Source organism: Dasypus novemcinctus, chromosome 12 (genome assembly GCF_030445035.2).
Source record: "Dasypus novemcinctus isolate mDasNov1 chromosome 12, mDasNov1.1.hap2, whole genome shotgun sequence".
NCBI lineage: Eukaryota > Metazoa > Chordata > Mammalia > Cingulata > Dasypodidae > Dasypus > Dasypus novemcinctus.
Window position 1 is genome coordinate 3,196,792 of NC_080684.1, and position 14,122 is coordinate 3,210,913.

Genomic DNA, 14,122 nt, shown 5'->3' on the forward strand with positions numbered 1-14,122 from the left:
AAATAAAAAAGATACTGTGAAAAAAGAAACTTATGGACCAATATCCTTAGCAAATATAGATGAGAAAATCCTCAACAAAATACTTGCAAACTGAGTTCAAAAGCATGTTTTTAAAAACTCTATATCATGATCAAGTGGGTTTTATCCCCAGTATGCCAGGATGTTTCAAAACAAGAAAATTAGTTACTGTAACAAAACAGTGATAAATTGCAGAAGAAAAATCACATGATCCATTCAATTGATGCACAAAAGGCATTTAAGAAAATACAGCACCTTTTCTTGATACAAACACTTCAAAAGATAGGAATAGAAGGAAGCTTTCTTTATATGATAAAGTGCATATATGAAAATCCTACAGTTAGTCTTGAATGAGTTCCCTCTGAGATCATGAACAAGACAAGAAGGACCACTGTCACCATTATTATTCAATATTGTGTGAGAATTACTAGCTAGAGCAATGAGGCTAGATAGAAAAATGCACACAGCTGGGCCAGAACATTCTATTCAACAAATGGTGCTGGAAGAACTGGATATCCACATCCAAAAGAAAGAAAAACGTTCCCTATCTTACACTTATACAAAAATTAACAACAATAAAACTCCAGGAAGAAAATGTAAGAAAACATCTTTAAGATCTTGTCGTAGGCAGTAGTTTCTTAAACCTTACACCCAAAACATGGACAACAAAAGAAAAAAATAGATGTAGTGGACCTCCTCAAAATTAAACACTTTAGTACCTCAAAGGTCTTTGTCAAAAGTTTGAAAAGGTAGCCAACTCAATGGGAGAAAATATTTGGCAATCACAAATCAAGTAAGTGTTAATATCCATGATATACAAAAAGATCATACAATTCTGTAATAAAAAGACAAACTATTAGATTTTAAAATGGGCAAAGGACTTGAAAAGACTATTGTCCAAAGAAGACATAGAAATGGCAAAGAAACACATGAGAAAAAAAGTTCATCGCTAGTGATTAGAGAAATGCAAATCAAAACTACAAAGAGGTATCATTTCACACCTATTAGTCTGGCCACTACTAAAAAGTTGGAAAATTGCAAATGTTGGAGATGATGTGGAGAGATAGGAATTCTTATCACTTTGGTGGGAATGTAGACCATTACAGCTACTATGGAAGGCTGTTTGATACTTCCTAAGGAAGTTAAATATAGACTTTCCATGTGACCTGGCAAAAACATTTCTAGGTATATAACCATAACTGAGAAGAGTGACATGAATAGAAATCTGCACAGAGATGTTCTTGGTGGCATTATGCATGATTGCTAAAAGTTGGAAACAAACCAGGTGTCCATCAACTGATGAATGGGTAAACAAATTGTGGTGTATAAACACAATGGAATAATATGCAGTGGTAAGAAGAAATGAAGTCTTGAAGCATGAAGCATTTGACAACATGGATGAATCTGGGGGTCATTATGTAAAGTGAAGCAAGCCAGTCACAAAAGGACAAATACTACATGGTTGCACTATTATGAATTTGATATATTATGTAAAGTCATGGAATTAATAATTAGGATATAGGTCACCAGAAATATAATGATGGTAGAGAATGGAAAGCTGATAGTTAATCTGTGCAGAATTAGGTAAAATGTTGTTTGTAAATCTTTGAAAATGAATGGAAATGGTGAGAGCACATCATGCTATTTGTGACTAGCAGAACTATTATATGGGTATGACAGTGGTTGAAAGGGAAATACTAAGGACATTTGTAGTACTAGAAGGAAAACTAAGAAATGTAACATGGGACTTTACATGGGTTTACATGGGTTTTACATAGTGAAACCTCATGTAAAATACAAATATGGGTGATATTGTATATATGACAGTTTTTACAAAATATAAATACAAATGAGTTAGAGAAGGAAATGTAAAAGCATTTATATATAGCAGGGGAAGTATAGAGAGATTGAAAGCTGATGAGTTTTTTTTTAAAATATTATTTTTATTACTGGAATAATGAAAATGCTGTAAAACTGATTGACTTGATGAATACACAACTATGTGATCACACTGAACACCATTGATTGTATACTTTGGATGGATTTATGCTTTATTAATATCTATCCACAAAATTTATTTGTTAAGAAAATGTGAAACATATGTATAAACAAACACACATACATAGCTCTCTTGGGTAATCAGATTCTTAAAAAGTATCACTCAAATTGCTTTTCTCAGTTGTGTAAAAGGATGAAATTTTCTTTGCTTAATAAAGAAAGGGCAGCTGCTTCCCATTCTCCCTCCTCAGATCATCTCCTTGTAAACATAATAAGCCAAACGGGAATACTGAACTTTTGATTTTACACTGCAACATCTTGGGCCATCTAAACTTTGGAACTGTAAACACATACTTCCAAAATTATTTCTGGCAGCACTCACTGTCTTTAGTTTACCAGGGCTTCTAAGACAAATAAGACATACTGGTGGGTTTAAACAAAAGGAATTTATTGTCTCATGACTGTGAAGGGTGGAAACCCACCATCAGGGTATCCGCATGCCATGCTTTCTCCCTGAATCTGTACTGTTCTGGGGCTAGCCCGCCAGCAATCCTTGGGGTTCTTTGGCTTGTGGATGCAGCTCTGCATTCATCATATACAAGGCTTTCTCTCTCCTCTGGTTTCCAATTTTTGCTTATAAGAACTTCAGTCTTACCCGGGGATGAGCCTCCCTGGCAACGAGGGACCACTATCAACTACCAACTGATGATGCAACTGGAAAATGACCTTATACGGAAGGTTCAATGCGGATCAGCAGAATATCCATGTCTACATAAAATACCATGACTTTAAAATGCTGTTTGACCTAAAGTAAGGGGGAAATGGAAAGGAGAAATGAGTTTATATGGCTACGAGTTTCTAAAAAAGAGTCTGGAGGCTGGCAGAAGGTTTGCCCTCATGCACAACTGAGCAGAGTCAGAGAGACAGATAAAGCAGATACAACCCCCAGATATTGGTTCCTTTGAGGGCTAAAGAGACCCATGGGAGTTATGGTCATGGCCGATGGGGTTAACTACCAGGGCAGATGGCCCCTCTGTGGAAATGGTGTTTATGTGTGATGAATCTGGACTCAGATGGGATCTCCCTTCATAAGACTTTCATGCTAATGTGCTGGAGGTGCAGTTAATGTTGGGGTTTAAGATATATTTAGGGGATTTGAATCTCTGGACTGACAATGTGATAGCCAGATCCTGAGCCTCAACAGACTCCAGCACCTACAATCTGATTTATTGGACTTACCACACTCAGCTAAGATGGAGTTGAAGAAGGACAACCACCACACCATGGAGCCTAGAGTGATTACAACTGAAAATGGGAGGATTGCATCCAGCATCCATGTGGAATCTGAGCCTCCTCTTGACATAGAGGTGCAATGGACACAACCAATCCAATGTCCACATAGAAGAGGTGGCATTGGATTGGGAAAAGTGGACATAATGGACAAAGGGTATGGGGAAAGGCAGGAAGAGATGAGAGGTGGAGGCGTCTTCGGGACATGGAGCTGCCCTGGATGGTGCTTCAGAGGTAATCACCGGACATTGTAAATCCTCACAGGGTCCACTTGATGGAATAGAGGAGAGTATGGGCCATGATGTGAACCAATGTATATGAGGTGCAGAGGTGCCCAAAGATGTACTTACCAAATCCAATGGATGTGTCATGATGATGGGAACGAGTGTTGTTGGGGGGGGGAGAGGGGGGGTGGGGGGGTGGGGTTGAATGGGACCTCACATATATATTTTTAATGTAATATTATTACAAAGTCAATAAAAAAAAATACCTAGTAGCATGCAATACTAAAAAAAAAAAAAAAAAAAAAAAGAACTTCAGTCTTATTGGATTAAGGCACAACCTAATTCAGTTTGGCCTCTCCTCGAATAATACCATATTCAAATATCCTATTTACAAATGGATACACAGCACAGTACCTGGTTTAGGATCTAAACATGCCTTTTTGGGGGGACTAGATTCAATTCCCAGCACTGAGCATACAGATTGCGCAATCACAAAGTGCAATCATTTATCTCTTAAGGAGAAAGAGATGCTTTCATTGTACTTTCTTCTGCTTTATTCTGTAAATATGTATGAAATTTATATGCATGTAAACCTAATCATTCATAACCAGTAATAAACTGTTATCTTTCTTGTTTCTGTATTGATATGGTTTTTCTTTTTTTTTTTTAATAAGCAGGATTGTAGTATTTTCCCACCATTTGATAAAAGGATATGAGTGCAGTGCCTTTAAATCAAACATCACACATATGAGTGACTTATGGAATCAGAATATCAGATCCAATGAATATTATTTTAAATCATTGTAATGTAAATGTAATCAATATTAAAGTATTTACTTTTCTTTTACAATAGCAAAAACTCATTATAATTTATAAAGAAAACTGAAGTCAGTCCCTCTTCAGCACATGGACAGCCAGGATGGCAGCTTGGAGCAGTATTTAGGGAATAGTTTTCCAAGCCAGTCTATCTGCATGGTGTTCTTTTGCAACGGCTCTCAGGAGCACATGTAAAACTGGGAATGTTGCTACTTCTGCTGGCTTCCCAAGGTGCACATCAAAGGTGGTGGCTCCATCACTACCTTCCAAGGGCTCTCCCTCTTGGTGAACAAAGTCGACCTGTTCCGCAGTACATTCCAGCAGCAGAGGAGTGGCCATTGCTAGCCTGCAGAGCAGAGCTGGAGCAAAGTAGAATGTATTATACTTCTGAGCCAGCCAGCAACCCTCCTGTGGCCTCAGGGACACTAGAGTACCTCTCATCTTCATTTTCATTTTTTTCCTGCATGGATTCTATGAAGAGGACGCATTCTAGGAACTCAGGAAATTTTTAGGAGGGGCCAAAATATGGTTATGTACTGAGATACTAGTAAAGGAGGACTAAATATAATATTTTCTGAACATTTGGAAGGAACCTGCACAGTTTTCCCTCTGAATTGATATTGCTAACCTAGGCATTTGAAGCTCTAATGATATTTATATGTAAGAATAATAATTGAAATTTGCACTATTTAGAAACCTGCTGAGTGATACTTCCTTCACATTTTTTAAATGTGAAGGAAAAATGCATGAACTTTGTTTTTTATGTCTTTCTGTCATTATAGGTCTCATTCATTTTTAAGGGATTTGCAGTCATACATCCTCTTATAGCTGTGGTGGAGATAACCAGATTTTTTTGCTGCTTTTACTTTGTCTGTATCCATCTTTCCTACTAACTACTAACAGCTACCCCATTCTAGGTCAGATCAGCAACTCAGAGAAACAGACAGCAGGAAAATGAACAAGTGTTTCCAGAAACAACTGCTAACCACCCACCCAAAAAGCTAATAGGTTTTCTTGTTTGTTTTTTTGGTTACTTTCTGTTCTCTCTAATAGGATTCAGCTGATGAAGGGTCAGTGTTCCAAGGCTATATTTTATTATTTTATATCACCTCGTTTGGGACTTTAGATCACTGTTTAAAATCATGAGGTTCCTTTTACTCCATAGGACTAATTTTTAAATGATATGCACTGTTAACTTTAAACATTGCTGTGGATAATGTAATTAAACCTAAAAATGCTTTTGATAGTGATGTTATGGTAACAATAAAAGTGACATTTTAGTTTTCAGAAACAGGGTGTTAAAATCCCACTGTGTATTGGAAACAGCTTTGCACACGAGGATTCATACCAACAGCTGGGGGTCCCCAAAGATCTCCTGAAAGTCACTGAAGACACAAAGAGCCTAAGGGTGTGGTAGAGACTCCTGGTGCTGCCCCTCTGGCTGAGAGCACTCGCTGCACTGGAAACACTGTCCCTGCTCGTAGAGGACTTGCTTGGAGGCATTTGGGCTGGCCTGATCATGTGTCAATATTAACATTCTGGTAAACTACCTGTGGCACTTTGCCTCAGAAAAATTGTAGGCCACAAGACCGAGCACCTGCATAGAATTCCCACTTCTCTCAGACAAGACTATTAACACTAAGGAATCAGAAGAGAGGACAGGAAAAAGAAATATATACTTCTCAGAATACTGGCATGCTTTTATAAAGAGCGATAGAAGCCCCCACCTGCACCCATTCCTGACTTTCGGCAGCAATATTGAGAGGAGACTGAGAAGCAGACAAAGGTGGCATCTTAGTCTGAAACACCCCTGTTTCCAAAGTGTGCTGGAATTCTAGCCAAAGCTCTGATGGGTGAAGCCTAAGCTTATTACAGCAATCACATTGAGCACCATTCTCTCCCCACCCCATTTCCTGCTTCAGAGATAAATGTCTTCAAATTTGGTTTTATTATTTAAAGTTTCTGAAATTGCTATCTTGATTAAGATTTAAATTTTTTTAAAGTAAACTGTCCATTTAACATATTTCATTCTCTAAAACAAGTTTATTTTCAAAATACTATGTTTTACCTTTATATATAAAGAAGAGACGTTGCTATTTGAACTATTTGCCTTTCAAAAATTGTACAAAAATGTCTCTGTATTTAAAATGACAGGAGTCTTTATTAAAATTTCTTAGGAAATTCACTTTCTTGATATACCCAATGTTTCTGCCAACTTGTCTAGAAAGTGAGGGCCATTTTCCATGAATACAAATAGCATTATTGTCACTAAACATTTTATAATCCTTGGTTGGAACTAGCCTCAATCCCCTTAAAGGATAACAGCATATCATGTCTTTGAAAGTATAATATTTCTCCCCTTTTAATTTAGGTGTTTTTTATTACAACTTGTTCTGAAGTCATTATTGTTTTTTTTTTGCTTGAGCATTTGCATATACTCTTCTTCCCTCACACATTCATTTCAACTCCATTAGTAATTATTTTGTTAATTTATGTTGCTTTTAAAAATTAGTTACTAAGTAGTACTATATTAAAAATAGATGACTATTTTTGTATGATAATCAAATGGTGTAAAATACATTTGTTTGTTTTATTTTTGCTGGTCAGTTGTTATATCTTAATTATTGTGCCACAATTTATCATGCATAATATGAAAAATCACTAGTGCATCCTTAAGTCCTGCCCATGGTAAAGCTGCCTGGCATCTCTGCTAGCAAAAAGGACATTGCGGTGAAGAAGTCGTGAGTGGCTGTGTACACTGTGCCAAAGGGGTCTCAGCACTCCACACCCCTTGCCTGTGATAGTGGAATGCCACCAGATATCTGACAGTTTTGGGCTTTATAGTTTGAACCTAAATGCACAATGTCTTATTGTTATTCTCTGATGAAAATCAAATTTGAAGCCAAAAATGTCTAACTTTTTAAAATGAAAGAATAGTAATTTGTACCAACAGAGAGTGAAAACTATTCAGTACATCCTTCAACAACATCTGCTCACTGTAGCAGAAACATCAAATAGTTAAAACTCGGTTTTGAGAGAAAACTAAAACCTTTGTGCCTAAAGCTATTGTGACTTGAGTTAAAGTAGAATGAGCGGGAAAGCGAATGATCTTGCTGTTCCACAGTGATGAATGGGAAGGAGATTCTGAGTGCTAAATAAAACACCCACAGGGAAAAATTTCTACATGCAGCTCATCCTCATTTTAATGCCATAGAGCTAAAAACTATGACTGTCATTAATCCAGGTGGGTCTCACTGGGAAGAAGACCCCTGCCCCACATCCCAGATGACATCAGCCCAGCCCAGGAGCTCCCTGCTAGAGGACATCAGCGCAGACGATATAGTTTCCCAGCACAAGAGTTCACTGTTGGAGATCACTCACCCCGGCAACCTAAACAATTATCAGGAAACCCAACTACAACTGAGCTGGGACAGGCTCCCATCCATGGAGGACCCCAGACACCCTCAATTTTTAAGTGACTAATCACACTGTCAAGTCTTGTTTTAAAAAGTAGACCCACCAAGTTGAGAGATTTCCTGGCAGTGAGTTTGCTTGCCCTGTCACCCTGCCTTGCCTGATGATACCTGTAAAATAGTAATTTAATTTATGCCCCCTAGTGATTCTAATACTAATTTTACCATGTTAAGTACCTGTGGATTCATTCCAATAAATCCAAATTGCCTTCAAAATTAAGATTCCTTCTAACATAACCTCTCTTGCCTAACAGGTGGCCTTACGGAGCCATCCATGCTGTGTTCTTCTTGGTAAAGCAGGACAATCCTGCTAACCTCCTAAGGTGCTCTCCAGTCATCCTCCTCTACTCTCTTTCCCCCCCTCACTGTGATTATTCATCACCCTTATTCTCTCCTCAGTCTCTCCTACCCTGGTAATGTCTGCCCCTCTTGCCCTCCAAAAGACTACATGGAAAATTAAATCTAAACCCATCACCCTTTTCCCTTGGATATTTACACAGATGTCCAATCTATATATACATTAGCTGGACTAGTCTCATAGATTGACAAGCCACAACTGCTGGATTTGCCATTGTCCTGCTTCCAAACCTTTATCCAGCTCATACATGGCCCAGAGACAGAATATATTGGAAAATTCAAACCTCTTCTAAACAACCACCTCACATGAATCTGATGCCCATCTCCTCATGGCAACTGGAGATTGCACTCCCATTTCCTCAATACAAAGCACATGTAAGTGATCTAATGGACAACTCCACACATTTGGTAAGCTTCTTTTGAAAAAGATTTATTTATTTCTCCCCCCCCCCCCCCCATCTGCTCTCTGTGTCATTCACTGTATGTTCTTCTGTGTTTGCTTGTATTCTCATTAGGTGGCTCTGGGAACTGATCCTGGGACCTTCCAGAGTGGGAGAGAGGCAATCATTCTCTTATGCCACCTCAGCTCCCTGTTCTGCTACATTTCTTGTTGTCTCTCCTCTGTATCTCATTTTGTTGTGTCATCTTGCTGCACCAGCTTTCTGTGTCAGCTGGCACTCCCATGTGGGGTGGCACTCCCATCTGGGGCAACACTCCTGCATGAGCCAGCACTCTACATGGGCCAGCTTTCCTTCACCAGGAGACCCTGGTAGACAGGAGCTCAACTGCTCGAGTCACATCCGCTTCCCCATTTGGTTAGCTTTTATGCCACACTCCTGGGCATAGGTGTCATGAGGGAATATATTTACTTTGCGTCTACTTGAGTCAGGAATGAGTCTAAACAAGTCCTAGCTCCCAGGAGCTTATGATCTATATCAAGCACCATTAGGGATACTTACAAGGAAATTCCAGTTCACAATTGCATAATTGTAAGAGACAGACATAGAAAAGATGGCATGCATATCATCTAATTTCGTACATTAGTTTAGAGATCAGTCTGATGAAGGGAGAGATCTGTGGATTTTTGCACATAAGTGAAAAATAAATATTCATGTAAAGTGAAGCAATTTTATTTTCTATTCAATATATCATGATATTATTTTTAAATATCAAATCACAGATGAATTATTTTTATAAGTAATTTGAGTTTATAGAGTATAACTATTCTCCACATCAATAAAACAGTTCCAATAAATGTACAAACTTATCTAAGATCAGATGAACACACACCCTCCTCCATTTGCTGTGGGGATAAAATGCAACTTCATAAAATTGTAAAAGAACTAATTTACATTGGCCTTATTCTTATACAAAATTCAAAGTCCATTATTACTGTTTTTGAATAATGGTGACTTACGTATTTTTAAAAATTAGGGAAAGTAAAGGGAATGCATGCAACACTCTTTCATAATTACCAACTTCTTAACCCTGTCCAGTGGTCTTGTTATAATTTGGTACCATTTCCTTTCACCTGTAAGAGTACTTCTAGCATTTCTTGTAAGATAAGTCTTGCAAAAAAGCTCTCTGTTGTATTTTAAATCTTGGAATATGTTTAATTCACCCTATTTTTAAAGAAAAACTTTCTCTTTCAAAACAATATTAGATTACAGAAGAAATAGTACACATTGCATAGATCATACAGCAGTCCCATGTTCCTTTCAACCAGCATCCTCAAATGTTAACATCTCATATAACCATTGTCTAGAAGTCAAAAATGAGAAATCAACTTTGTTACATCATTACAACACTATGTACTAAACTACAGAATTATTCCATTTTCACTTTCCAAAAAACGTCCTTTTTGTGGTTTAAGCATCCAATCCAGAATGTGATTTTGCATTTTAAAATTTATTCTATTTATTTAATTTTTAATTTTAAAAGAAGCTTTAGATTAAATGTTTCATCAAAAATATAGGGGTTCCCATATACTCTACCCTTTCTCCCTCCCACACATTCCTACATTAACAACATATTTCATTAGTGTGGTACATTTGTTACAATTGATGAGCACATATTGAAGCATTGCTGCTAACCATGGACTATAGTTTACATTAGAGTTTACACTTTGCCCTGCACATTATTATAGGCTTTGACAAAATGTACAAAGGCCTGTATCCAACACCGCAATATCATGCAGGACAATTCCAATGTCCCTCAAATACTCTTCATGTTTCACCTGTTCTTTCTTTCCCTCTCCTCAGAAACTCTTGTGCTCACTGCCTTTGTATCAATGATAGAACTTCCTCCATTGTTAGAATAATAATAAGTATGCTTTAACCCACAGTTGCTTCCCCTTTATATTTGTTCATTCCTCAGTCTTTTGGAATGATGATGACCACTCTGTTTCTGATTGAAAGGGGGCTATGATCCCATGAGGCAGGCGGATGAAATTGTCATGCTTGCAGTTATACTCTCTGTTCTTCAGGATGGGCAATGCCTATGATCTTCCTTTTGTTAGTTGTCCTTAGTGAGCCCAATGAGCTGGAGAGTAGGTACTGCAACTTTGCTCTGATTCAGAGCTCAACCAGCATATGAGCAGACTGAAGATTTAAGTCTCGGGGACATATATTATTAACTATAATTCAAATAAAAGGGGCAGAAGAGCCCTGTGTAGGAAAACATAAATGAGTCCAGCTCACCTCCACACCGCTGCACCTGGAGCACTGCAGGGGGCGAGCTGGCGGCGCCCGCTCCTTCCCCTCCCCCCTCCTCCCGCTCCTCCCGCTCTCCCCCTCTTCCCGCTCCTCCCGCTCCCCCCCTCCCGCTCGCCCCCTCCTCCCCCTCCTCCCGCTCGCCCCCTCCTCCCGCTCCCCCTCCCCCTCCTCCCGCTCCCCTCCCTCCCTTCCGCTGCGGAGGCGGAAGCCGAGCGCGAGGCAGCCGAGCCGCGGCCTTAGGGCGTTCACCGGCAGGCGGCGCGGTGCCTGTGCTGGGGCCCGCCGCCCGCCCTCTCCTGGCCCCGGGAGCCCGCCGCGGGAGGCGGCCGGAGGCGGGAGGCCGGTGCGGAGCGGTGAGGAGCCGGAAGGCTTCGGGAGCGAGACCGCGCGCTCCTCCGTGATCTCGGGCGCCAGCCGCCCTTGCCAGCCCACCCAGGGCTGGTGAGCGAGCGCCGGGTCCGCTGCCCTTTGCTGTGACCCGGCCACCCGCGCAGTGCCCTCGCTCTGCTGCTTCACGGTCACCCAGCTGGTGGTGCTGGACGAGAGGACAGCCGGGCACCTTCCCTTCCCGCTCCGACTTCCGGGGCACAGGCCCTACCGGTTTTGGCCTGGCACCTGCCGCGTGGGGTGGCCCCCCGCCCCCACACCCCTTCTTTCTCTCAGGGTCCTCCGGCCTCCCTCACGCTGTGCTGGGACGCCACCCTCCGCACAGGCCGGAGCCTGCCAGCACCCTCGCCAGGGCCTCAGGCGTGCGCTTCCTACCTGCACACCTGCCCCTGGGCCTGCCTGTCCACCCCCACCTTCAATTTTCAAGGGCTTGTTTCATTTTTGGGCTTGGTGATGCACGGAGCCTGGCACCAGTCTCCTGCTTTCCCTGGAGCACTAAAGGTCTTAGCAACTTGTGGCCTATCTGGGGGCCCACACAGCCCCACCCCCCACACACGTACACATGGCCCTTGTTTCTCTCTGCACCCACCACTGTGGCCTGGGTCGTATTCCCTACCCTGGCATGCAGTGAAGTGTGGGGTCTGTGGTAAACACCCAGCATATGTTTGTGGATGGAGGGATGTAGCCTAGATGCAGTGGGGAAGACCAGTCTCCCCACAAAATCTCAGTTTATACCACAGACTTTTGAGTCCTTCTAATTAATCTAAATATAGAACAAGCATCCTTGAGCCTGCTGCTCCAGCACAGTAGCTAGCACTGCCCAATTGGTACCCAGAGTTATCACTCTAGGATGGCAGCCAGTGTTGGAGGTCTCAGAAACAGAGCTTACTGTTGGACTTGTCCGTAGTAGACAGATTTCTCAGGGTCTTTCATCTCTGCCCCTGTCTTTTCTCTTTGTAACAGGTCTCTTTGGGCAGTGGCTTTCCTCTGTTGTGGACAGGGCATTTTCCAGCTTTGATGCCCAGAAACAAACCTTCTCAACCAGAGAAGCCATTTGCACTGAACGGCAATGTATGTGCATTTTGTTTCTTCCAAGCATTGATCATCTGGTACTTACTTGAGTGCACAGATGAACATTCCCTGGGAATAATATAATGTGCCAACACCCCTTAAATAAAGGTCTCAGTGTTTGTAACTTACAGAGTAATAGACCGTTGTATCTCTTTCCTGGGTGGAAGCTTGTTCTGCAGATGACTGGAGAGTAGTTTTGAAGGACTCGAAGGAGGTTATCCCTCTGTAGAATTTTAAACTGACCAATACATATTGGAGAGCTAGAATGCCCTCCAGTATGTGTGGGTTTGGTAGTTAGGTGTTGCTGTTAGCAAAAAGACTGGGGGAGAGGAGCCTGGGTGGAATACAGGGCCTTCAGTAAACTTTCTTTGTTTAGGCTGTGGCCTTTTAAAGGTAAATAGAACTTGGTGCTGGCAAAGTTGAACCCACTTGTCACGCAAAACATTGAAATACAGTAGTTTGTACAAAATGTTACCAGCTCATTGCTGGGAGTTTGTCACCTAAGATCAAGGATGGAAGCCAGTTCTTTTTCTTGCCTTCTGGTAAGGTAGTATTTTATCATAGAGCCTTACTTTTCATCTGGAAGCACTTTGGGGCCCAGCTCCTAAGATCTAGGCTGACACTGCCAGTTGTCCAGTCTCTAGAATCTTAAAAGCAAGAGTTTTTGTGTGGGAGAGAGATGAGAAGGGACTTGCTTGAATTATAAGGAAACATGCAACATTTTCCCTGTATTTGGCTTTTCCACCTGGATAACCAGGAGCATTAGAGGATACCCCTACCCCTTTCCTCCAGAAAACTTCATGAAATTGGATTCTAAATTTAAACTGGAAAAGAAAACAAGAAATTGGTATAAAATGGTTCTAACTTATTAGAAAACTCAGAATCCCATCAAGAAATAAGGATATTTCTAATTCTAATCTTGTGAATTTTGAGATAAATTTGGCATTTTAAAATTTGAATTTTTAAGAAGATTTTCTACTTGTCTGATCTGTAGCCTGTTAAAACGTGTTGATTCTTGTTATCAAAATGTGTTCCCTATACCAACAGCCTCACCAAATTCTGAGAGCTTGTTAGAAATGCCTGACCCCAGACCTTCTGAATCATAATGAGGCATTTTAACAAGGTTCCCCAGGTGATTCACATGCACATTAAAATTTGAGAAGTATGGTTCTATATGTTTTTATGCTAAAAATCTCATTTAGGCGCTGGCCATCAGCTCTCAGAACCATTTAATAATCGACCTTAAGCCTGAGTGTTTTCTGTAAAAGAAGCTTGTACTTCCATCAAAGGATTAAAATGATGAGTTAGCATGTAAAAATAGCACCTAACTTACTTAATTGGTGTGCAGTGAATGGTAGCTATCCCTGTTGTTAATTAATATTGTCTGTAAGAAATTTGGTGAAAATGTCACCAAATTGTGAATATATATTTAAGTTAGTGATGTTTTGTTCTCTAATAATTTAAAAGTTAAATTGATATTTTAATTGAGATGTTATTTGATAGTAAAACTAATCTGAAATATGAAAACTAATCAGTGGAATGGCATAGATTATATATTTAAAAAGTGAAAACCATATCTATCTCTTGGTTGGGAGAATGTCTACTCTGGTTATATCAAAGAATAAGAATACATTTTTTTTGTGTGTGGAAATGAGTTAGTTTAAACTATTGGCTGGACAAAATTTTCTGAAAAAACAGTAGCAATATCAGCCATCATTTAGTGTGTGCTTACCCTACCATTGTCACTTTATGGATGAGGAAATTGAGGCACAGA

General features: G+C 40.3%; 1 long non-coding RNA gene across 1 annotated transcript; it reads left to right on the top strand.

Moving 5' to 3' along the window:
• The first annotated feature begins 11,145 nt into the window (after window positions 1-11,145).
• Window positions 11,146-12,476, top strand: LOC131280726 (uncharacterized). Its single transcript, XR_009188427.1, has 2 exons — window positions 11,146-11,331; window positions 12,241-12,476. It is a non-coding gene; the product is annotated as an uncharacterized lncRNA (long non-coding RNA).
• The last annotated feature ends 1,646 nt before the right edge of the window (window positions 12,477-14,122 follow it).